Consider the following 26516-nt stretch of genomic DNA (forward strand, 5'->3'; position numbering starts at 1 on the left):
CTTCTAGATAAATTAAGAATTTACATATACAAATACAAAAAGAATAAGATATGGGGAAGAGAGAAAGGGGGGAAAGGGGGGCAGCAGGAGAGATATTGCACTTTATATTGCACATTATATTGCGCATTGTCCGGTACTGCTTATTGTTAGGCTAGGCTACTTCTCCTTCCCGTCCTCTGTCCTCCTGTTATCCCTCCTCCCCACCAGAGAGGAGCTGTACAGTCTGATGGCATGAGGGACAAAGGAGTTTTTAAGTCTGTTAATCCTGCACTTGGGAAAGAGCATTCTGTCACTGAACAGGTTCCTCTAGTTGCTGATGACAGTGTGCAGAGACTGGCATCGTCCATGATATTCAATGGTTTGTCCATAGTTCTCTTCTCTGCCAACCGTCACCAGAGAGTCCAGCTTCATGCTGACCACAGAGCTGGCCTGCCTGATCAGTTTGTCCAGCCTGGATGTGTCCTTCTTGGATGTACTGCCCCCCCCCAGCACACCACGGTGTAAAACAGGACACTGGCGACCACGGACTGATAGAACATCCACAGGAGTTTCCTGCAGATGTTAAAGGACTGAAGCCTCCTAAGGAAGTATAGCCTGCTCTGTCCCTTCCTGTATAAGTGATTGGTCCGGTCCAGCCACAGCCTGAGGTACCTGTAGGAATCCACAGCCTCCACCTCAAGTCCCTCAATCAGAACTGGTTGTGACCTTGGTCTGGACCTCCCAAAGTCAACGACCAGCTCCTTGGTCTTCAAGGTGCTGAGCTGCAGATGGTTTCTGTTGCACCCCACAGCAAAGTCCCTCACCAGGCTCCTATACTCCTCCTCTCTGTCGTCACTCCATGATGGCTGTGTCATCGGCGAACTTCTGAATGTGACACAGCTCCGAGTTGTAGCAGAAGTCCGCGGTGTACAGGGTGAAGAGAAGAGGGGCCAGCACCGTTCCCTGGGGTGCTCCGGTGTTGCTAATCACAGTGTCAGACGTGATGTCTTTCAGCCTGACGTACTGTGGCTTGTCAGTGAGGTAGCTGGAGATCCAGGTGACCAGGCAAGGGTCCACTCACATTCTGTTCAGCTTGTCCTGAAGCAAAAGGGGCTGGATGGTGTTGAAGGCACTCAAGAAGAGGATCCTCACTATGCCATTCCCCGTATCCAGATGCGAGTGGGCTCGGTGTAGCAGGTAAAGAATGGCATCTTCCACACCAACACCTGTGTGGTATGTAAACTACAGACAGTCCTGGACATGTTGCACCTGGGGTCTGAGGAGGCTGAGGAAGGGCTGCTCCAATATCTTCATCGGATGTGAAACGAGTACCACCGGTCGGAAGTCGCTCAGCTCGCTAGGTCGATTCTTTCTGGGAACTGGAACGATACATGATGTCTTCCAGAGGGTGGGCACTCTCCCCAGCTGCAGGCTGAGGTTGAAGATGTGTTGGAGTGGTTCACCCAGTTCACATCCTCTCATTTTTTTCCCTTTTTTCAGTAACAACCTGCTCTCTCACATAATATCAGAACGAACAGCACAATTCAGACCCTCCAGGATTTCGCGATGTTGCGATTTGCAACTTCAACGCAAATTCAACCAATCCCCGCGAATTCAGGGCGGTGTTGCAATTATATCCAATCACCGCAACTTTCCCGCAAATTTGACCAATCGTTGGTGTCGTCTTGAGGTGACGTCGACAAACTACCTTCCGCCGTGTTTCCGTTCAAGAGAAGCAGCATGTGCGAGTCAGTGTTTATATAGGCTAAAATTCTGTTAGTGAAAGTGTGTTATGTTTACAGTGAAGCACTGTGTGCACTTTACATTATTTTTTTTTACTTAATACAAGAAATTAATGGATGCCAACATTTTTGCCAAAGTGGTATTTTATTTTCCATTGTTTAGGCAGCTTCAGCATCATACTGTGAGATTCTGTTTAAATTGTTTTTTTTTTCTTCTATGAAGCCTGAGCCATTTATTTTATTAGTTTATAATTGTTTAATTTAGTCTTCAGGAGAGACTGCCTGCACACAGTACTAGTATTAATAGTTTTTTTTTCTTACATGAAAGCTGAGGCATTTATATTATATTTGAAGGTAACTTCATGTTGTGCTGTGAGGTTCTCTGCACTTTAACTTTTGAACCAACAGGTGCATTTGGATAAGTAAAGCCTATTTTTCTGCATTTTTGTAATCCTGGTAATCTTTTATATTGGTAAAGTTGTTTATAGGACCATTTCTCAGTGTCTTTGTTTTTTTAATCAATAGTTTTTCAGTAATAACTTATTTAACATATCACTCAATTTTAATCACAAAAAGAGAAAATCGCAGCAATTTCTCGCAACTTTCACTTCCTCCCGCAATGTAATCACAACAAAAACACCGCAACTTTCATCGCAATTTTTTTGGACCCCCCCGCGTAACATCAGACATATCCCGCAACGTTCACAAAAAAGGCTCGCGAAATCCTGGGCCGACTGACAATTTAGAAACAACTCCATCATCTGTCCTTACGTAGTATAACCAGAAGACTGCGAAACGATCGCGAGACAAATCTATGAAATTAAATAAATCCCACCACAAAATAGCTTTTCTCTTAAGAAAAGCGTAAGCACACATTCTATCATAATTTCTTTAAAACAAAAACTAACCAATCTGTCTTTAGTACAGTGAAATCAGGGGAGAGCGCGAACGCAGTCCCCCACTACCACAAATTATGCAGTCGAGATTCCCACATTTGGGGAATTCGCAGGGGTCAGACAGCCGGAGTGCAATGGCTGAGCCTCGCCCTGGGTGAACCACCTTCTTGATCATGGTATCTCCCCTGCCAGGTAAGTATGAGTTCACAACCCACTGCCGAGCGCCGTCACCACCACACACACTCTTCACCATCATGGTGAGGGAAACACTACCCAAGATGCACTGCTCCTGACTATGTAATGAGAGCCACGCTTTCCGGAAGTAGCTCCGGAAGCAGTTCTTTAGTCTGACTTGGTCACTCCGTTCACAAGAGGTAAAACACAGTCTCTTCATTTCCAGATTCTGCTGCGAGAAACAATAACGTTTAGTATGAGCTTGCCAAAGCCCTGTGACAGGCCCGGCGCCATGTGGGGGGCGAAAGGGGGCGTCGCCCCCTCGTGGCTACAGCCCCGCCCCCTCAACGGAGACTCAGATCACTTAATTGTTTTCTTATGAAAATATAATGTATTATAGACGTATTAATAATTTGCATTTTCAAATACGAAATATTAAGTGGTTGCGCATTGCACAAAAATACATTTCACATAAATCACTGCTAAAACTGGCACGGTAGAACAAATCTGATTGGTTGTTATGATTCTTACGTTGCAATCGTAGAATTCAAGTGTATTAAGGTAGGATTATTTCAAAAAGCCTGAATTTAATATTAACCCTGTTTTAGACATCAATCCTAACTACTGGGGACTACTAGTTATTGTGGGTGTGTGTGTGAAATGCTGACACAGCCGCGCACACACACACACCTGTGATAAGGACAAGGGGAGGGGTCGTGCGGGCGGGGGGTTTACATGTACACTTACAAGTGCACTGTCTCTGCAATATCCTGTAATATGCAGTCAGTTAACGGGAGTAGTCTTTCCCCCACCGAATTAAACCAATTCAATCACAATATTGTGAATCCATTTTCTTTCTTTGTAGGCTAAGTTTATCTCCGTTTATGTCGGTGTATGTGTTCATATATGGTCCGCTTTGTGCGCAAATAGCGTAAGAATATGTGTCGTTGACGTCACCCCCCATGCAGCGGGGGTGAAAATTCATCACTTCAGAGTGTTTAGTCCCCTACACGCCTAAACTGGGGTCGCGGATTAAGTGGTTAGCGTTGACTCGGTGCGAGTCAGGAAGGCTATTACTGGTGCAGCCGCGGGGTCTGTTGATTTTTTTAAATTATGATTTTGGCCGCCGAGCCAAGTACCTTAGACTTGCATTGACGTTTTGTTTTCATGCCGCGGAGCTATTTGTATGCATTTTAAATGTAAAGGACTTGCCTGTAGGTTTGTGTGTGTTGTTTTATGTTTGGCATCTTTCCGGTTGTACCGCGTGTCTGTGAGAAAATTGGAGGGGAGGGTTAACAGGTGGGCACGGGGGTTGATAAAGCGCAAATGCCCTGGCAATTTGCGCTTACCAAATTTACCCCCCCAAATACACGAGCACACTTCAAATCTTCTAATTTAGACATTTAAAAAAATGTTCTACAACACTCTAGCCTAGTGACTTACCAGTAACAAAATAGACTTGAAGTATTCAGATCCGCTCTGCATAAAGCAGCTAAATCCTCTCTCTGTCTCCTGGCAGAAAGCTCCTTGGTTTGCTTGTGTCTCAATCACAGCTGGTATTCTGTAGAAAGACTTCTTTTCACCTTTCCCATCAGCTTTGTTAGAACCCTAACACAGCACAAAAGTTTACCATTGTAGGTTTATGATGAACCAAGTGCCTCGTGGGTTCACATACGGCGCGCTGCCTTTATTTCCCCCTAACCACGAGTTTGTTGGTCTTCCAATATGGCGCAGGGTTTGTTTACTTCCAGTTTCGGGTGACGTCAGTGAAAGGGGTCTAATGGGGGCATTACCGCCACCCACTGGATTGGGGTGTAAAGCAGTCTGAACATAAACATAGGAGAAATGAACCCGTTTTTCTAACTCGTCCTCACTTATGCCATGTACACACGTAGCCGGGTATTTTTAAAACCGAACATTTTCCCCCCCTCCGTTTATAAAAATGTTTTATCCACACCACCTCGTCTTCGAAAAAAATCCCTTCCACACATAACCGAACATCTGCGTTTTCAATCACATTCATAAGCATTCCAAACCTGTAGATGGCATTATTTCCCCAAATCTTACCCCTAATCACATCGCCTGTGCTCTTGGAGCAGTAGTTGGGCTTCTAAAATTAAAGATGTAAATAGCACCTGCACAATAATTAACGCTTTCAAGGCACTACTCCGATCCATTACTCTTTAGCTAGCCGCACACTACGCCGATTTTCAGCGTACCGAGCCAACTGAAGTCGCGAGTCAGGCGTAAAGACTAGTTTTCGATGGTACCGACTCATCTCACAGCCGATTCGAAAAACTAATCGGGAGCCAGACTGATCGGCGAGAGTCGCTAGCAATAGCCAATCATATCTTTCGCATATAACACGTGACATCATTAAACACAATTTCTAGCGTGAGGAATACGTGTTGGTAGCACCTAATGCAGGTATATACTGTAATTCCACAGACTGAAGCTTTATCCATAGACACAGTGGGCTGGAAAGCCACTCTGCTCAAGTTGTGTGGCTGAATTCCAAATCGCTTTAACTCCCCTATATAAGTGCACTATTTAAGGTTGGGAATAATAGCTCATGCAGCCTAGATAGTGCACTACATATTCCATGTTGTGTCATTTGTAATTCAGCCTGTAGCATCTTCAAGTGTTGGATTTAACAGTAACTATATCCAATAGCCAATCACAAAGCTATTAAGATGTCACGTGTCGCTTCAATCGCGACTGCACTCGTCAACAGTCGGGCGATATGTGCGTGCCCTGTCGGGAGTCGGCTCTGAAATGGGTCGGTTCGGTACCGCGTGGATCGCCGTGGTGTGCGGCTAGCTTAAGTCCATGCTTAATCTGGCTTCTGCAGTAAACAAAGGTCGCACGTTTGAGGTCAGGGCAGATTTGTTGTCATTTTTTTGGCACAGATTGTGACGTTCTAAAACGCAAACCTCCGGTTATCTCTGTCCACACGAAAAGGCATACACGGAGTTTTCAAAAATCTTCACTTTGCCCGGAGTTTTTTTAAATATTCGTTTTTGATGTGTTTTCATGTGGATGACAGGCCAAAACGTAGAAAAATATCTTCGATTTAGCAGATACCCGGCTACGTGTGGACGGGGTCTTAGTCTACTTTTCTTTTTTGATTAGTCTGGATTTGATATTGTAAATTTAAATGTGAATCAATGTATATTCATCGGACATGAACAAATGAATAAATCTTGAGTAATCTTGAGGGGCGTGTGTGTGTGTGTGTGGGGGGGGGGATCGAACGAACCCTCCGAACCCTACGGGCCAGCTAAAGCAACCTTCGGGGCCGTGGTTTTGTGGTTGGCGCAGTTAATTGTTTGAAACACGTTGAAATCCTGATTATTGATGATGTTTGCTGGAGGGCTCTGGAGTATCCATAATGTGCACACAGAATGTTATAAATCCATACTCAAATCACAAAATGTATTCCTTTGTTTCCTCCATTTATTGACTTATTGTATGTGATCAAATGTATGCCTTGATGAATAACTACACTAGTTTTTTGATACAATTACATAGTGCACTGCAAGAAATCCACAAAGTGTTTTTGGTTTCTTTTAGGCATTACACATTTATTAGAAAACACAGCAAATGTTCAAATATTCAAGTTAAATACTTAGCAACAGTATCAATAAATCCACACATGAACAATAGCAATGATATCTATGACCACAGCTAATGTGCAAAATATTAAAGTTAAATACTTAACAATATCAACAAATCCACACATGAACAATGGCAAAACATCTAGACTTAATTATACAATAAAGATACCTATGAAAAAAGGTGATTTTTTTTTTCACACACAGTGTGATATCCGGACTTCATAATTTATCACACCTGCTCCCGCTTAGCAACTTCTAGAATGCACACCTCTGTTGCGCACATAGAAAAACTGCCAGCTGATCTAAGCTGCGCCAGGCCCGGCGCCAGGAACAGTTTACTAAGGGGGCAATTAGAAATCGTAAGGGGGCAAATATTTTTCATATAGTGTGTAGTAGTGATGGCGGTCTGACAACGTGTTTCAAACAATTAACTGCGCCAACCACAAAACCACGGCCCCGAAGGTTGCTTTAGCTGGCCCGTAGGGTTCGGAGGGTTCGTTCGATCCCCCCACACACACACACGCCCCTCAAGATTACTCAAGATTTATTCATTTGTTCATGTCCGATGAATATACATTGATTCACATTTAAATTTACAATATCAAATCCAGACTAATCAAAAAAGAAAAGTAGACTAAGTGAGGACGAGTTAGAAAAACGGGTTCATTTCTCCTATGTTTATGTTCAGACTGCTTTACACCCCAATCCAGTGGGTGGCGGTAATGCCCCCATTAGACCCCTTTCACTGACGTCACCCGAAACTGGAAGTAAACAAACCCTGCGCCATATTGGAAGACCAACAAACTCGTGGTTAGGGGGAAATAAAGGCAGCGCGCCGTATGTGAACCCACGAGGCACTTGGTTCATCATAAACCTACAATGGTAAACTTTTGTGCTGTGTTAGGGTTCTAACAAAGCTGATGGGAAAGGTGAAAAGAAGTCTTTCTACAGAATACCAGCTGTGATTGAGACACAAGCAAACCAAGGAGCTTTCTGCCAGGAGACAGAGAGAGGATTTAGCTGCTTTATGCAGAGCGGATCTGAATACTTCAAGTCTATTTTGTTACTGGTAAGTCACTAGGCTAGAGTGTTGTAGAACATTTTTTTAAATGTCTAAATTAGAAGATTTGAAGTGTGCTCGTGTATTTGGGGGGGTAAATTTGGTAAGCGCAAATTGCCAGGGCATTTGCGCTTTATCAACCCCCGTGCCCACCTGTGTTAACCCTCCCCTCCAATTTTCTCACAGACACGCGGTACAACCGGAAAGATGCCAAACATAAAACAACACACACAAACCTACAGGCAAGTCCTTTACATTTAAAATGCATACAAATAGCTCCGCGGCATGAAAACAAAACGTCAATGCAAGTCTAAGGTACTTGGCTCGGCGGCCAAAATCATAATTTAAAAAAATCAACAGACCCCGCGGCTGCACCAGTAATAGCCTTCCTGACTCGCACCGAGTCAACGCTAACCACTTAATCCGCGACCCCAGTTTAGGCGTGTAGGGGACTAAACACTCTGAAGTGATGAATTTTCACCCCCGCTGCATGGGGGGTGACGTCAACGACACATATTCTTACGCTATTTGCGCACAAAGCGGACCATATATGAACACATACACCGACATAAACGGAGATAAACTTAGCCTACAAAGAAAGAAAATGGATTCACAATATTGTGATTGAATTGGTTTAATTCGGTGGGGGAAAGACTACTCCCGTTAACTGACTGCATATTACAGGATATTGCAGAGACAGTGCACTTGTAAGTGTACATGTAAACCCCCCGCCCGCACGACCCCTCCCCTTGTCCTTATCACAGGTGTGTGTGTGTGCGCGGCTGTGTCAGCATTTCACACACACACCCACAATAACTAGTAGTCCCCAGTAGTTAGGATTGATGTCTAAAACAGGGTTAATATTAAATTCAGGCTTTTTGAAATAATCCTACCTTAATACACTTGAATTCTACGATTGCAACGTAAGAATCATAACAACCAATCAGATTTGTTCTACCGTGCCAGTTTTAGCAGTGATTTATGTGAAATGTATTTTTGTGCAATGCGCAACCACTTAATATTTCGTATTTGAAAATGCAAATTATTAATACGTCTATAATACATTATATTTTCATAAGAAAACAATTAAGTGATCTGAGTCTCCGTTGAGGGGGCGGGGCTGTAGCCACGAGGGGGCGACGCCCCCTTTCGCCCCCCACATGGCGCCGGGCCTGTCACAGGGCTTTGGCAAGCTCATACTAAACGTTATTGTTTCTCGCAGCAGAATCTGGAAATGAAGAGACTGTGTTTTACCTCTTGTGAACGGAGTGACCAAGTCAGACTAAAGAACTGCTTCCGGAGCTACTTCCGGAAAGCGTGGCTCTCATTACATAGTCAGGAGCAGTGCATCTTGGGTAGTGTTTCCCTCACCATGATGGTGAAGAGTGTGTGTGGTGGTGACGGCGCTCGGCAGTGGGTTGTGAACTCATACTTACCTGGCAGGGGAGATACCATGATCAAGAAGGTGGTTCACCCAGGGCGAGGCTCAGCCATTGCACTCCGGCTGTCTGACTCCTGCGAATTCCCCAAATGTGGGAATCTCGACTGCATAATTTGTGGTAGTGGGGGACTGCGTTCGCGCTCTCCCCTGATTTCACTGTACTAAAGACAGATTGGTTAGTTTTTGTTTTAAAGAAATTATGATAGAATGTGTGCTTACGCTTTTCTTAAGAGAAAAGCTATTTTGTGGTGGGATTTATTTAATTTCATAGATTTGTCTCGCGATCGTTTCGCAGTCTTCTGGTTATACTACGTAAGGACAGATGATGGAGTTGTTTCTAAATTGTCAGTCGGCCCAGGATTTCGCGAGCCTTTTTTGTGAACGTTGCGGGATATGTCTGATGTTACGCGGGGGGGTCCAAAAAAATTGCGATGAAAGTTGCGGTGTTTTTGTTGTGATTACATTGCGGGAGGAAGTGAAAGTTGCGAGAAATTGCTGCGATTTTCTCTTTTTGTGATTAAAATTGAGTGATATGTTAAATAAGTTATTACTGAAAAACTATTGATTAAAAAAACAAAGACACTGAGAAATGGTCCTATAAACAACTTTACCAATATAAAAGATTACCAGGATTACAAAAATGCAGAAAAATAGGCTTTACTTATCCAAATGCACCTGTTGGTTCAAAAGTTAAAGTGCAGAGAACCTCACAGCACAACATGAAGTTACCTTCAAATATAATATAAATGCCTCAGCTTTCATGTAAGAAAAAAAAACTATTAATACTAGTACTGTGTGCAGGCAGTCTCTCCTGAAGACTAAATTAAACAATTATAAACTAATAAAATAAATGGCTCAGGCTTCATAGAAGAAAAAAAAAACAATTTAAACAGAATCTCACAGTATGATGCTGAAGCTGCCTAAACAATGGAAAATAAAATACCACTTTGGCAAAAATGTTGGCATCCATTAATTTCTTGTATTAAGTAAAAAAAAATAATGTAAAGTGCACACAGTGCTTCACTGTAAACATAACACACTTTCACTAACAGAATTTTAGCCTATATAAACACTGACTCGCACATGCTGCTTCTCTTGAACGGAAACACGGCGGAAGGTAGTTTGTCGACGTCACCTCAAGACGACACCAACGATTGGTCAAATTTGCGGGAAAGTTGCGGTGATTGGATATAATTGCAACACCGCCCTGAATTCGCGGGGATTGGTTGAATTTGCGTTGAAGTTGCAAATCGCAACATCGCGAAATCCTGGAGGGTCTGAATTGTGCTGTTCGTTCTGATATTATGTGAGAGAGCAGGTTGTTACTGAAAAAAGGGAAAAAAATGAGAGGATGTGAACTGGGTGAACCACTCCAACACATCTTCAACCTCAGCCTGCAGCTGGGGAGAGTGCCCACCCTCTGGAAGACATCATGTATCGTTCCAGTTCCCAGAAAGAATCGACCTAGCGAGCTGAGCGACTTCCGACCGGTGGTACTCGTTTCACATCCGATGAAGATATTGGAGCAGCCCTTCCTCAGCCTCCTCAGACCCCAGGTGCAACATGTCCAGGACTGTCTGTAGTTTACATACCACACAGGTGTTGGTGTGGAAGATGCCATTCTTTACCTGCTACACCGAGCCCACTCGCATCTGGATACGGGGAATGGCATAGTGAGGATCCTCTTCTTGAGTGCCTTCAACACCATCCAGCCCCTTTTGCTTCAGGACAAGCTGAACAGAATGTGAGTGGACCCTTGCCTGGTCACCTGGATCTCCAGCTACCTCACTGACAAGCCACAGTACGTCAGGCTGAAAGACATCACGTCTGACACTGTGATTAGCAACACCGGAGCACCCCAGGGAACGGTGCTGGCCCCTCTTCTCTTCACCCTGTACACCGCGGACTTCTGCTACAACTCGGAGCTGTGTCACATTCAGAAGTTCGCCGATGACACAGCCATCATGGAGTGACGACAGAGAGGAGGAGTATAGGAGCCTGGTGAGGGACTTTGCTGTGGGGTGCAACAGAAACCATCTGCAGCTCAGCACCTTGAAGACCAAGGAGCTGGTCGTTGACTTTGGGAGGTCCAGACCAAGGTCACAACCAGTTCTGATTGAGGGACTTGAGGTGGAGGCTGTGGATTCCTACAGGTACCTCAGGCTGTGGCTGGACCGGACCAATCACTTATACAGGAAGGGACAGAGCAGGCTATACTTCCTTAGGAGGCTTCAGTCCTTTAACATCTGCAGGAAACTCCTGTGGATGTTCTATCAGTCCGTGGTCGCCAGTGTCCTGTTTTACACCGTGGTGTGCTGGGGGGGGGCAGTACATCCAAGAAGGACACATCCAGGCTGGACAAACTGATCAGGCAGGCCAGCTCTGTGGTCAGCATGAAGCTGGACTCTCTGGTGACGGTTGGCAGAGAAGAGAACTATGGACAAACCATTGAATATCATGGACGATGCCAGTCTCTGCACACTGTCATCAGCAACTAGAGGAACCTGTTCAGTGACAGAATGCTCTTTCCCAAGTGCAGGATTAACAGACTTAAAAACTCCTTTGTCCCTCATGCCATCAGACTGTACAGCTCCTCTCTGGTGGGGAGGAGGGATAACAGGAGGACAGAGGACGGGAAGGAGAAGTAGCCTAGCCTAACAATAAGCAGTACCGGACAATGCGCAATATAATGTGCAATATAAAGTGCAATATCTCTCCTGCTGCCCCCCTTTCCCCCCTTTCTCTCTTCCCCATATCTTATTCTTTTTGTATTTGTATATGTAAATTCTTAATTTATCTAGAAGTTTTTTCTCTATTTTCTATTCTCTGTTTATCCTGTAATGATGTTGCTGGAGTCTTAATTTCCCTGAGGGAACCCTCCCAAAAGGATCAATAAAGTTCTATCAATAAAGTTTCAATCAGCATTTTGATGACATAAAATTGACACTGCATTCAGATTCACAATGCAGCAACTTATTTTGCAAAATAGAATAAATATTTTACGTAATATTTAAATAATATTAGCTGGCATTGAGTGGTCTATTGGATGTATTTTATTCAGCTAGCGTGACCTTGAATGAGTCAAAGATGAGGTCAATATCATGGTAGCCAAATGGAATATGTGTCCAATATACCATGAAAAAGCCAGCTTATTATCGATGCACACTCTTCATATCGGCATTCTCGAAGGTCAACGCTAGCTTACCCGCGATTCGGTGCAGCAGTAACCTTCCAGCCGGTGTAGCGTTCATCAGTAGTGTAAGTGAATAAAGCAGGCAAGCCAGTGCTATCGAGAGCAAGTAGCACAGGCTAACAGAGAAACTAAGATTTCTGTCTCCAGACTCTTCTTCCACGCACGCTCACCCCAATATTTTTTTTCCACTCATACTAAAGTATTCATTTCCCTGGGTAATTGATTTACTCAGTTACTTTTAAGATTAATATCGACGACTACACACACCCGAGCAACCTGGCACCTTGCCGTTAATCCCTTGCAAAATCCTTTTCCCTCTTGTTTTTTGGTGTCTAACCATTTGCCACTGCTTGTGTGTCTAGGGTGGTGGTGGCAGCACAGTGGTGGCAGCACATGTGTGAAGAATATCTAATGAAGTTTTTGTAGCCTTTTGGGTGTTCAACGCATCTCTCTTTCCTGGCGAACAAAAATTATTCTGCGAAGCGGAAAAGTTTCTCATTGAATATTTGCATCAGCTCCGTTGCATGTTAAGACATGACATAGTGTAAACCATATTGAACGGTCATTCTCCATAGGGTAGAGTGGTGTAATAGACGTAGGATAAGCGATATGCTAACAATATTGCATAAATCAAACCAAATGAACGGAACCCGCTAGAAGGCAATAGAATACGTTTTTATTCCATCTAAAAAGTGTTCTGTATGTAATAATTTCCCATAATATACTGTGCTGCCACCACCACCCTAGACTTTAAGCCAATAAAATCTGACAAATCGCACTATGGTGCTTTAGGGGAAAGCCTGGTTTTTGTTTAATCATTGCACTCTTCTGTGATACATTATGGTTTAATTTGAATCCCATTAAAATAAACGTAATGCAAATTTTTTAAAGCTAGATGGCCTTTTCACCAATTTCATAAAATTGGTGAAATTGAGTTCCCACTGGAATTTGGTCATTATGATAAGTTCATTTCTACAATATCTCCAGAAAAGAGAAAAAAAAAACCCCACACATGACCAGGCCATTCTGTGCCTGGAAAGTTTTTTTTAATTTGAGGGCATTCCCTAGCAAATAATATGTATGAAATGACTTGCTTCGCACAGTCAAGCAGACGGGGAAGTCCAGTGTGCGTGTGCACAAGTTTACCGGCTTCTTTTTCTTGTGTGTTTTACAGCAGCTGGTATCCAGTGTTACATGACTGCTATCTAGAGCTTTACATTGACCAGGCACTGACAGTTACATCATTCTGTTGCTAAACAAACAGCTTATCACACCGAGGTGCTCGCTGTCCGCCAGCACTTATTAGTTTGGTCCTGTGTTTCCTTTCTGTTACTTTAGTCAGTCTTCCATATTTCATTTGAGCCTTCTAGTTTCCTCTCCTGTTTCAGATTTGTATCCCACAATGCCTTGTGCTAACAGGGAAAGCTCCCCCATATGATGCATAATAATATCTTGAGTTGGGTCATGGTGAAGCAAGAAAAAAAAAATGGCAGGGAATTCAGGGCCACATGGTCCTAAATTCATAGAGGGTTTTTTTTCCCTTTTTTTTTAAATAATAAATAAAATTGGAGGGGCGGCACGGTGATGTAGTGGTTAGCGCTGTCGCCTCACAGCAAGAAGGTCCGGGTTCGAGCCCCGTGGCTGGCGAGAGCCTTCCTGTGCGGAGTTTGCATGTTCTCCCCATGTCTGCGTGGGTTTCCTCCGGGTGCTCCGGTTTCCCCCACAGTCCAAAGACATGCAGGTTAGGTTAACTGGTGACTCTAAATTGAGCGTAGGTGTGAATGTGAGTGTGAATGGTTGTCTGTGTCTATGTGTCAGCCCTGTGATGACCTGGCGACTTGTCCAGGGTGTACCCCGCCTTTCGCCCGTAGTCAGCTGGGATAGGCTCCAGCTTGCCTGCGACCCTGTAGAAGGATAAAGCGGCTAGAGATAATGAGATGAGACAATTAAGAACTAAATGTCAAAAGTGAAAACTATTTACATACCATATTTACAGATTTATTATTTACAGTTCATCTCTCCAACTTGACCACAGCAGACGTGAAGTGTTCATAAGTTACACACTGTTGTCCAGACCTTTTGATGGGATGATTTTTAAATTGTCCTCGGGTTGGTTGGCCACAGAGTTTACAGATAGGAAGATTTTGTACTCATGAGGGGTGTTCCTTCAGCTTATGTTTAGTTCAGACTGCAGGTATTTTATTAATTAATTAATTTATTTATTTTTTGCAGCAACTATTGCACGGTTTCTTTCTCGCTGGCAGACAGCTACTCAAAGGCCAGAGGGTTAATAGTTTTGTTGCTGGTGAGAGTCATGTGGGTCAGGGCAGCAGCCAGCTCATTATCGTGTGCCTCCTCATCACTCCGGTATGCCTTGTCAGCATCACCTGGATCAGGCTACCTTGGCTGAACCACCTCCTCCTCTGGACCAGGTCCCTCATTGAGAGGGACCTCAGAGAGGTCTGTTCTGCAGAGAACAGGGCCCATATCCACCTGTGCGCTGGCTGAACAGGTACTCCAGTCTAAGCAACTCATCAGAAGAGACGTCAGCAGGGGTTCGGAAATTCTCCTCTGCAGTTTCTCCGAACAGCGGGTGCTGTGATGGTTGGTCAGCGCTGTTGAGTAGATCCTGTGGTGCCATCTTTTGCCACCAACCATGGCCTCTGAGCTCCTGTCCGAGATCCACTGTGCAATGCTGCTTATCAGGTAAAACTGATGGGGCTGTACTGCACAGTGAGGACTTGATCACAAAAGGTATTAGAATAATGAGAGAGACACATGGCTGTTCTGTTACAAGTATACAGACTACAGTTGTGTACCTGGAAGCATGTGTGGCAGAACTGTGTGGAATCCTTCCATGCTCTTGCTTCCATGCAGGCATTTGTAGTATGGCATATCCATGTGGTTGATGGTTATATGCACCATCCTAAACATGTTCATGTCTGGTGGATCCTGGATGCACTCCAGGTGTCACTGTGCTGGCCTGTCCACATCTCATCACTGGCCTCTGTGAATACACATGCACAGAAGCAGCAGCCTTTGTCACATGCACACTCAAGCACAGTGAAATTCATCCTCTGCATTTAGCCCATCTGAAGCAGTGAACACACACGCGTGCGGACACTCCCCCAGAGCAGTGGACAGTGCGGTTGGGGGTTAGGTGCATTGCTCAAGGACACTTCAGCCCAAGGCTGCCCCATGTGAATCTAACCACATATTTTTGAACACACACATTAAAGCAGCAGTATAATACACTCACCCTGTATTTTTAAAAAGGGAGGGGGGGGGCGGTTTATTTCCATTGTCCAGTTCAGGTTTAATTAACACAGTTAATTAGCCATAGGTGTTCAGTCAGTAGTGTGTTGAGTGCGGCTTCCTGCAGTGACCAGAGACTGCGAAACGAACATCAGTACACATGACTGACGTACTGATCATCACTGATGTACTGTCACAGAACACATTAAGCCAAAAGGAACCATTTCCCAAAGTCACTCCAAATTAGCAGCAGACCTCAATTACATTTGGGGTAAAACGGATTTATTTTATATTGCTCCTTTAATGTGTTTGTTCAGTGGTAATAATGGTACAGTCCAAAATAGGGGGAGGGAGAAAAATACTGAGCTAAAGTAGTGCAGAGTGCATGTGTGGAGATGGAGTCAATCCACTTAGAGTCAGAGCTACAGTACATGCACACATCCCTTTTTATTATCCTGTGAGGACCAATGACGGAGGGTTCTCATGGGACCCGCCCTTTCTGAATGGTCTAGACATGATTTTAACTGCTAAATTCATTGTCAGTTTTTGTGAAGATGAAAAGGACTTGAAACATCAAAAACTCCCACAATTTTTAAACCTGACTTTTTGCCCATACAGGGACCAATAGTGACCCACCACCCCCTCCTGGGACCTGTGATGCTATGGGCAGACAATAAACACCACTGCTGACTGGTGTTAATGAAATATATATATATATATAACATTGCATAAGCAGTAAATATAATAGAGTACCAGGGATAAGTTTTCTAATAAAAGACATCAGATTCTAAAATATAGCTATTAAGCAAATATAGGCTTGAGCAGTGAATTAACATAATGAATGGCCTCAATTCACATAATGAATTAACATAATATTAGAATATTAGTCTTGATGCTTCTCCTGCAGTCACACATTTCAACACAAGTTGAGCATGCTGTCCAAAGCGAAGTTGTGAATGTGGGGTTACTAAGAAACAGCAGTTTACTGTTTCGCTGCATCAGACATTTTTTTTGTGTGCATGAGACATGGAGGTTTGTCTCATCTCATCTCATCTCATTATCTGTAGCCGGTTTATCCTGTTCTACAGGGCCGCAGGCAAGCTGGAGCCTATCCCAGCTGACTACGGGCGAAAGGCGGGGTACACCCTGGACAAGTCGCCAGGTCATCGCAGGGCTGACACATAGACACAGACAACCATTCACACTCATATTCACACCTACGCTCAATTTAGAGTCACCAGTTAACCTAACCTGCATGTCTTTGGAGTGTGGGGGAAACCGGAGCACCAGGAGAAAACCCACGCAAACACGGGGAGAACATGCAAACTCTGCACAGAAAGGCCCTCGCCGGCCCCGGGGCTCGAACCCAGAACCTTCTTGCTGTGAGGTGACGGCGCTAACCACTACACCACCGTGCCGCCCGCTCCCCCAATCTATTATCTCATTTCATCTCATTATCTCTAGCCGCTTTATCCTGTTCTACAGGGTCGCAGGCAAGCTGGAGCCTATCCCAGCTGACTACGGGCGAAAGGCGGGGTACACCCTAGGCAAGTCGCCAGGTCATCGCAGGGCTGACACATAGACACAGACAACCATTCACACTCACATTCACACCTACGGTCAATTTAGAGTCACCAGGGCTGACACAGAGACAAACAACCATTCACACTCACATCCTCATCAGTTGCTGGGCTTGAATCTAGGACCTTCTTGCTGTGAGGAGACAGTCTAGCTATTACACCACTGTGTCCTTACAAAATATCTTATAGCCTTATCTTGTATCTTACAAAATGAAAAAAATCTCTCTTTATGGGTTCCCTACTATCAGGCTTGGATTAAAATTAAGTGCCCTAAGATGTGTTCATTTGTCACAAATAAAGTTTAATGGTTAATTAATGAAATTATGATTCCTTTTTTTCTTTTTTTTTAATTTTAATGAAGGGTGTGTAAATGTAAAACTTGGGGCAGACAAAAAGAGAGACGGAGAGAGAGGAAAAAACCCCACAGGCCTAAATAAGGAATGCAGCATTCAGGAGTGTGCGCGTAGTGGTTAGCACGGTCACCTCACTGCTTCAGATGGGTTAAATGTAGAGGATGAATTTCACTGTGCGTGAAGTGCGCATGCGACAAATAAAGGTTTCTTCTGCTCACATGTAAAATGGCTGCTTTACTGTGACCTGCAGTACCACATTTGGCCACTGGGAGGCAACTTATTTTAATCTCAGATATTTTCAACTTGTTAAATGGGTATTGTTTAATACAGTTCATTTTAAAACGTTTAAATACATTTTGTTTATTTATTTAGAAAAGGCTGTAAGATATTTTGTAGTCCAGATGAGGTTGTATCCTTCTGATTGGTCAGTTTGTGAACTCATTCTCATTTCCTCCTCCTCTTAAGTGCACAGACTTTTAAAGCTGTTAATTTGTGTGTTTCTGTTGCCTCTGCTTTGTTGTCGTTGAGGTTTTGGGCTGTTTACATGCTAATGATGCGGTTTCTATATTTAATTAACTGTTTAGTGACTAAAGCAGTATCTTCCGTCCTCGTGTGTTGTGTAGTGAAGGATGTCCCTCCTGGTCGTTCCTTATCTTCAGTATCGCTTCTCGGCCTTTTGGCTAAGATCAAGTGTAGTATCTGTTCTTATCAGTTTAATATCTGATACGTCTCCTATCCGGGGACCATATATTAAATTGATTTTTGGAATAGGGAGATGGAATAGGAGCTTGCTCCGTCCACTCCAGTCCACTCCACGCATTGACTCAGTATTGCAGTACTTCTGAGAACGGTGCACCTCCTTTACACCATGAAAGAGCAGAAAAAAAATCCGTTCGTGGATGACTAGTGATCAGGTTATTTGCGTGGAAAATATGAAGATGCTGCGTACATCTTTGAAAAGTTTATGTAAGTTGTCAGTGCTGTCTTTTGATTTTGTTGTGCGTAGTGGTTAAGTAAAGCTGCTGCTACTTTTTTGCGTAAACCACTGGGGTTGGTGTTTAATGTTATTCAATATGTGGATGAGAAAAGAATCAGGCTCTCCGTCCTGTAGAGAAATGCTTATTTTCTCTTGGATTAACTGTTGTGACTTTAAAAAAGAGCAACACTTTATTGAAAAAGTGCAAATGTACAAACCGTTATGGCGAAGTCATGTTATCCTATTAAATATAGGGAAGAATAGAGAAATTATCAAAGGGAACACTCTGATAGAAATCTCGTAGCAACAACTTATAATACAAAATTTAAAATTGGGTATGAAATGCTGCAGTTAAAGATGTCCATGGATAGAAAGGGGGGGAAAGGAAAACAAGCAAAAAAGCTAAATTAAAAAAAACATGCCTACAAGGGGAAACAGGTTTACCTCTGTTATCTAATTCGGTGGGTTTTGTGCGTTTTACAGTTTTTAAGGATCTTAAGTAGAATTTAAATTCTTTCAAGAAAGAAACAAATTTGGGGGATGATTTTAGGATTCTATTCTTGTGTATCAAAAACTTTGAATTACATTCCTAGAGAGTTAATCATTTTTGTTTTGCAAGATCATACTAAATGTTATATTGTCTCTCAAACAGAACCTAGAAATGAAGAGACTGTGTTTTACCTCTTGTGAACGGAGTGATCAAGTCAGACTAAAGAGCTACTTCCGGAAAGCGTGGCTCTCATTACATAGTCAGGAGCAGTGCATCTTGGGTAGTGTTTCCCTCACCATGATGGTGAAGAGTGTGTGTGGTGGTGACGGCGCTCGGCAGTGGGTTGTGAGCTCATACTTACCTGGCAAGGGAGATACCATGATCAAGAAGGTGGTTCACCCAGGGCGAGGCTCAGCCATTGCACTCCGGCTGTCTGACCCCTGCGAATTCCCCAAATGTGGGAATCTCGATTGCATAATTTGTGGTAGTGGGGGACTGCGTTCGCGCTCTCCCCTGATTTCACTGTACTAAAAGCAGATGATAGAGCTTTCATCGTGAGTTATATATTTTACGGTTTGTTTCTGGAGTGTTTACTTACGGAATTCTTTTTCGGAGCTTTTTTTTTTCATTGTCGTTGTTGTGTTTTATTGCTAACATGTAGAGTTTATTTTTATAGTGCTTTTAGAAGTAGACATTGTAACTAAGCAATTTTATAGACTTTGAACCTTAAAAATATGAGCTAATTTTGTTACAATGAGTAAGCCTGTGGTGATGGTGGCAAGGAAGAACTTCCTCAGAAGACATGAAGAAACCTCGAGAGGAACCTGACTCAAAAGGGAACCCATCCTCATTTAGGCACCAACACACAGTAATGAACATTTATACTTCTGGGGCATTTTTTTTTCTTTAAACAGATCAAAAACACCCAGGAAGAAGTTTCAATTACCAATTTTATGATGTAAAATTGATGTTGTATTCAGATTCATGATGTGTTTTGTCTGATCGCTTGTGTTTTCTTAAAATAATGGTACACGTTTTACAAATTCTGCTAGGGTATGTCAACTTATGAGCATAACTGTACTCCCAATATTGCATTCATTATTCCACAAGTCAGTTACTATAGAATTGACTACTTTATTGAATAAAGTGCATGAAAGAAAAAACACCCCAGTACAATCAATGAACATGAAGAATGAAGTCATGAAAAAAAAACTTGATTTGTTCAATGAGATGTAATTATTTAGATTCTTTACTCCAGCTCAGCTTACTGAATAAATTACTGACAATGCCACAGCACCATAGTTTATCACTGAACATGATTAAGAATGAAATGTCAAAAGTGAAAACTATTTACATGCCATATTTACAGATTTATTATTTACAGTTCATTCCTCCAACTTGTCCACGCCATAGGTGTTCATAGTTGTTGTACACTGTGTTGTCCAGACCGTTTGAGGACATTTTTACAAGTCAGTGTAGGTATCATGCCGCCATCTTGTGTCAGAACTACAATTCCCAGGCAACTTCCGTGTGACCTACGTCACACGTGGGCGGGATCATCTACGTCAGTTCGCCATGCACGCATAAATCCAAGCGATAGCTCCGCCATTTTGTCTCTGGCGGCCGGATTCCGATGAGTCTAGACGCATAAAGAGATGCTCTCCATCAAAAAGATATCTTTCTTGCAAGATCTATCACTCAGCGCGATTTTCTTTCTTACCCTTGGCAAAGGTAAACTCTAGAGTCGCGCGATCTTTAAACTCAACCTGAGTTACAACCGGTTTACTTGTATTAGAAGTGACGTTATGACTGCAGCCCAGGCAGTTAAAAGTTAAGAAGCGATTGAATCCTTTTTAACTCAAAAGCGCTGTGCATCTTATTCTGATCAAAGACTTTTCCTCTCGAACGCTGAGGTTCGGACTAAGAATTCTCTGCTTTCTACGGGAACCACCCAAGTGCTCCGCTGGACCCGAAAGTTTTCTACGCCTCCACGGCGAGGCCCGAAACTACACCGGCGAATAGTTCTTCATATCTTGCTAAAGGCAGGATTAAGTAAGATTTTGGCATTTGGGCATAATTAGGATAGTCTTAGGAATTAGCTTTTATTGAAATAGTGTGAATTTAAACCCCGGTTTATCTGTTACACTGTTAGACACACAGCGTGTTGATTTATTTTGGTTCTATGTTCTCTCAATTGTTTAATAGGCTGCGCATGCTCCTTCTCTCTCTCTTATTCTGACTAACACTAATTTCCTTATCATACATTTTGACCTTATCAAGGTTTCAGTGAGTTTGGTAATGTTATGAGTGTGGAATCTTTTTGTTACTGAGAAAACACGTGCTCAACAGGCCTGACCAGGCCTGATACACTTTAGATAGCTTCCCCTTGTCTTTAGCAACACGTGCTCAGTAGGCCTCACCAGGCCTAACAAACACACTTTAGCTAGGCCATAGGGCCTTTCACAAACACACTAGCAACACAAAGCTAATCAAGGCCTACCATGTGCTCAGCAGGCCATCAGGCCTGATAAACCACACCTCAGCTAGAAATCCACAAGCTAGCTTTAGCTAGGCCATAGGGCCTTTCACAAACACACTAGCAACACAAGGCTAATCTAGGCCTCCACCACGTGTAGTTAGCTACACGAGGCTAAACACGTGGTCAAGTCCTTCACACACACACACAAGCACACGTTAGCAACAGAGCTAATCCTTTGTTCTATTTAGATAACATTCTTTTGTTTTAGCTAGCAACAAGCTAGGCCACACACACACACCACACATGTACCACACATGTATATACACACCTCACTGCTTGTATATATTGATTTATTATTTTTATCTTTGTTATAATAAATTCATTTATTAAACAAACTGTGTTTATTTGTGTGAACGATATATGAAGTCCCCAATCTTCTCAAAGAATTCAAAAAAAGGTGCATACAAGTTATGTAATATGGTAAGTGATTGTAATAATTTGGAAATGTACCATAATTTAGCTGTTTGGTAATTTATTATTAAGCACCAGGATTAATGGTATGATTCACTAAATGATTCATTGAACGATTCACTAAATGATTCACTGAATGATTCACTTCCAATGAGACTGATTCTATGGTATGATTCAATTCAAATGAGTCAAATTAAATGATTCAATGGGATTGATTCATTTTAATTATTAACCTTCAAAATTTAATGAGACTGATTTAATGAGATTGATCACTTAATTTCAATAATTAACTGATTGCACCCACATCAGAAACCTTTTTTTTCCCATTTATTTTTTATAAATGTCCCTGGTTTGGTTGGGCAGAGTTTGCAGACAGGAAGATTTTGCATCCACAACAGTTTGGCTCCTACTCCTGAGGGGACCGTGTTTGCTAAAGAAGGCAACTGGACTTAGTTGAAATTCTTGAAGACATTTCACCTTGCATCCGAAAGGCTTCTTCAGTTCTGAGTGGGGAGTTCCAGGTATTTATCCTTTAGTGGATCAAAAGCACCCTTAAGGAGAGTCGCTGAAGTCCCCACTCATCAGACAGAACTGAAGAAGCCTTTCAGATGAGGGGTGAAATGTCTTCAAGAATTTCAAGCAAGTCCAGTTGCCTTCTTTAGCAACCACGGTTTACTATGGCCTGGATGACTGAGAACCTTCATAGACATATTCCTGAGAGGTGCTCTTTCAGCTTATGCTTGTACTGCGTAGCTCTTGGCAGGTTGACGGATTGCCACTACTGTGAGATATGCTAATAGTCCGAGGAGCAGGCATTATGGGCACAGTTAGAGGAACCAATGTAGGTGGATCAGCAAACCCAGGGGTTGCTTAGCTAGCGGGTGTTATGGGCCATATGGAAGAACCAGCAATCTCAGGGATTGATACAGAGAGAGAGCATTGGTTTGGTTATGCTAGAGAGGACTTTTCTCACTGGTGGTTGCAGTAGTACAGTTGGTAGTGGTGAGGCTGAGATAGTGGCATCATGATGTCTGTCCTTCCCTTCAACAACTTTTCTCTTCCGTGCTGGCTGTGAGCACATATTTCATCGGGGGTAGTCTGGTGGAGGGAAGACTGCTGGCTGATGTAGTGCTAGAGACAGGTCTGCAGCTGAGATGGAGGTTAGCTTTGTGATGATGGATGGCTGTTTAGTTGCGTGGAGGTTGAGGCTCCTCTCTTGGTAACAGATGAAGTCCTGCATGGTCTTGATGTTGATTTTTGGTAGAGGAATGGCTGCTTTGTACAGGACTGGATTCTCTTGTACACCTTCAAAATGGTGATCTTCTCAGGACTGGTGTGAGCCTCTTGAGGTGAGTGCAACCACAACAGTTTCATCAGCATATTCATCAGTCTGTTGTGCTGAGCACTGATGTCCTGGTGTGCTGGCACATAGCTCTTGGCCATCTTCAGCCTCTGTACTACAGCAGCGTCAACAAGATCATCTCTTTTCGTGTGGCAGTAGAGGGTGTTGCCACGCCCTCTTGTCTTTATACCCCGCATTCTAGACATTTCGACTTCCATATCTTTGTATTTCGCTAACTTTTCAAATTCTTTCGTTGACACGTTTCTGTCTAATGGAATGGTGATATCAGTCAGGATACATTGTTTGGTGCTGTGGTCTTTGATGGTGATATCAGGCCTGTTGTTACTTAAGGCTCTGTCATTTATGATTGGTGTGTCCCAAAGAATCGTGACCATGTTGTTTTCTTCCACTGTTTTTGGTTGATGTTCATACCAGCTTTCTTTAGTTTCAATATTGTAGTGTTTGAGGATATTTTGATGGATATAGGCAGCAACATTATTATGCCTAGTTATGTACTCCGTTTTAGCCAACGCTGGATATCCTGAAATAATATGATCAACTGTCTCTTGAAAAGAGCCACATACTCTGCACATAGGATCTGTGCCATCATTTACGATGTGGTGGTGGTAAACACATGTTGGCAGGCTTTGATCCTGCGCTTCTACAATAAATCCTTCTGTTTCTGATTTTAATCCTGAGCTTCTTAGCCATTCATGTGTCCTTCTAATAGCTACATCTGGTTTCTGCGTTCTCTGTGGAAATTGCCTGTGTAATGGTTTTTCTATCCATTTTTCTTCAAGTTTCGACAGTCCAGCTCTTTTTGCTTTTGTTCACTCGTTTCTTGCTTTCACATTGATGTTGAGTGAGTCACCTCGGGGCTAGAGGCTTATACCCAAGTGCGATCTGAACTTAACAGCCTCTTTCACAACCGAGTATAATTTCTTCTTCTGATGCTGTTTATAAATCAGTTGCATTAAGTTGTCAGTACTGGGTTCAAGGTACACTTGGAGGCCGATTGTCGTTGTCTTGTACTTATTATTTATTTTTATAATTTTTTTTCCAAAAGTTGGTGCAATTGTTTTATTCTAATTCCATAACTATAGTACCAATATAGTTGAATATCAATTATAATAAGTCTTCAAAAATAATCCGTTGATGTTCACCAAGTGTCAGCTTTATTTTCCACTTCAGCCATTCAGTTACAATCCACGACTATCCAGGTCTAACGTGGGGACCGGCATGTATTACGTGCATGGCGTGTAAGCACCTCTTAACATCGGATGGCACTTTATCGTGAACACAGCATAAGGAAGGAGGTAAACCGGACTAGCATGATCATTGGCAATCTCCACATGGAACTACACAGCAAATTCCTCAGTGTTGAATTAACACTTTCAGAGTTAATTTGGTTCCAATTGAACCTATATAAACACTCTGGGTGTTAATTCAACACTGGGGATTTTGCTGTGTACTCTGGCAGTTATGCACTGGGCGCTTGTGTGGACGGGGAGTGGAGTATGTCCGAATGTAGAACATTCGCATGGCAGCGCGCTGTCGCTGCCACATGGGGATAAGAAAAAAATTAAACAAAAGACCACATTTTCAAGATTGATAAGTCTTTTTATTGGTGTAGCGGCAACTTTTCCAGCCGTGTTGGCAATACTGTGGGCGTAGCGGTAAGGAAACATTTCATATCAGCCCGATACACTGAAAAGGCCTAGTTAGAACCCTACATGCCTATCAGTGTTGTAATAACTATTTTGTATGAAGTCCTTTATACCAGGTGTTGTCACGCCACTCCAGCCCAGCAGGACATTTCAGCTCCTCAGCAGCAAGGTGGAGGAGCCAGAATGTTTCCTGAACCCCGAGTGTGACTCTCCACACATGGTGTTTCAGCTGTGCCCTGGAAATGTAGCGGCAGCCAGCATCCTCTTTGACATGGACTTTAGCGTTGCCGGGTCCTTGACTCTGACGGCCTTGATGAGCGGCTCCAGGTCCGCATGGCTGTAGGCCATCACTGCCCCAGCCAGCGCAGACTTGAACACAGTGTACTTGGAGTGTGACTGTGCAGATAGCTTCGTTAAACCAGTGGCTCATGTCCAGACACACAACCATCCCATTGTCCACCCAAGGCTGGAACAAAGTCTCCACTGCTGTCGGGCCCTGTCCACGGCAACAACCACAGTCCATGTACAGGACTGGTTTTGGGGATTGGTTGATTGTCCAGCTGAAACTGTTCCGTGACTCCACGGCACATCGGTTCCAGCTTCTTGGTGGACTCCTCGCAGGTCAGCACAAAAACTATTTGGGAGTGCTCATTTCCGATACTGGTGAACCACTTGGCTGAGCATTTACCCTCAGGTTTGTCTAATGAGATAACCTTCGTTAGATTCTATTGATGGGTTTTTACAAAAAAGTAAAAAAAAATCATGTTCTAACAATGTGAAAAATAGTTCAGTTTAAAGCTGAATAAAAATCATACTGCAATATGTCATCATACAGTAAGATATGTTTTGATCCACATGCAGTACTTTGTTGATGGAATCCATTTTCAGCACCGTGCCAAAAGTGGAGAGGATCTTGCTCTGATAATCCTGCACGTTGTTGGCCTTCACCAGTAGGAGGGCGTGGCACAGAGGGAAGCTCTCTTGGAGGAGGTGGAGCCTGGAACGTGTGCCCTAATGCAGAGGCGATCCCTCTGGATTCCTCTACGGTCATGAGTGTGGTGTATAGTTTCATATATGTTAGAGGTACTCCTCAACGTGATTCTTCTGTATTTGCCGCCATATCTTGACCATAGTGTTCCCTTGGGTCTAGTTTCTCAGAAGGTGCATGACATTCTTATCCACACCATGCCTGTGAGCAGGGTCACCATCGATATGTTGAGGTTGAGTTGGGCCACTACTTTAAAGTTTACTAAAAGCACACACATGATGTTCAGGAATACTCATTTGCTGGTGAGGATGTCAGGGAACATGGCTTGATGAACCTTGCTAATTTGCAATAAAATAGTGGAGTCCCACACAAGCCACTGATGCATTGTGCAATCTCCTCTGCTCCGGGCTGCTTTATTTACACGGTCCCCAGCACAAGACCTTGGTGAGCATTGTGTACCAGTTGGACAGGCCACAGATGTTATGTACCTGAAGTACATACAGTGGGATTAAAACAAATAATCAACTGCAGCAGATGACTTTCTATGCTCCTTTTTTTTTCCCTTGCGTGTTTACATACATAGTAATAACGATTCAACTGTAATGTAATAACCATCACGCACAAAGTGAGTTATACCCAGTGGTGGTAGCCAGACTTAGAGAAGTGCACGTTCTGTCCTGTACCCACACACATCACATCGACACTTCAGGGAACACCTCCACACTCCAATGGGGCACCACACAAAGAGCGGCTCCAAAAAAAAAAAGAGCTGCAGAGTTGGCAGAGCACCCCCGACATAGCCAGGAAACTCTG

General features: G+C 43.2%; 3 non-coding genes and 1 pseudogene across 3 annotated transcripts; 3 read left to right on the forward strand and 1 right to left on the reverse strand.

Moving 5' to 3' along the window:
* Positions 1–2654: 2654 nt before the first annotated feature.
* On the reverse strand, positions 2655–2817 carry LOC132898242 (U1 spliceosomal RNA). The gene has a single exon (XR_009656468.1). It is a non-coding gene; the product is annotated as a U1 spliceosomal RNA (small nuclear RNA).
* Positions 2818–8896: 6079 nt separating this feature from the next.
* On the forward strand, positions 8897–9059 carry LOC132898455 (U1 spliceosomal RNA). The gene has a single exon (XR_009656520.1). It is a non-coding gene; the product is annotated as a U1 spliceosomal RNA (small nuclear RNA).
* Positions 9060–17950: 8891 nt separating this feature from the next.
* Positions 17951–18151, forward strand: LOC132897071 (U2 spliceosomal RNA; annotated as a pseudogene).
* A 958-nt stretch (positions 18152–19109) lies between these two features.
* Positions 19110–19272, forward strand: LOC132898351 (U1 spliceosomal RNA). Its single transcript, XR_009656495.1, has one exon. It is a non-coding gene; the product is annotated as a U1 spliceosomal RNA (small nuclear RNA).
* The last annotated feature ends 7244 nt before the right edge of the window (positions 19273–26516 follow it).

Source organism: Neoarius graeffei, chromosome 1, assembly GCF_027579695.1.
Source record: "Neoarius graeffei isolate fNeoGra1 chromosome 1, fNeoGra1.pri, whole genome shotgun sequence".
In the NCBI taxonomy this organism is placed as follows: Eukaryota; Metazoa; Chordata; class Actinopteri; order Siluriformes; family Ariidae; genus Neoarius; species Neoarius graeffei.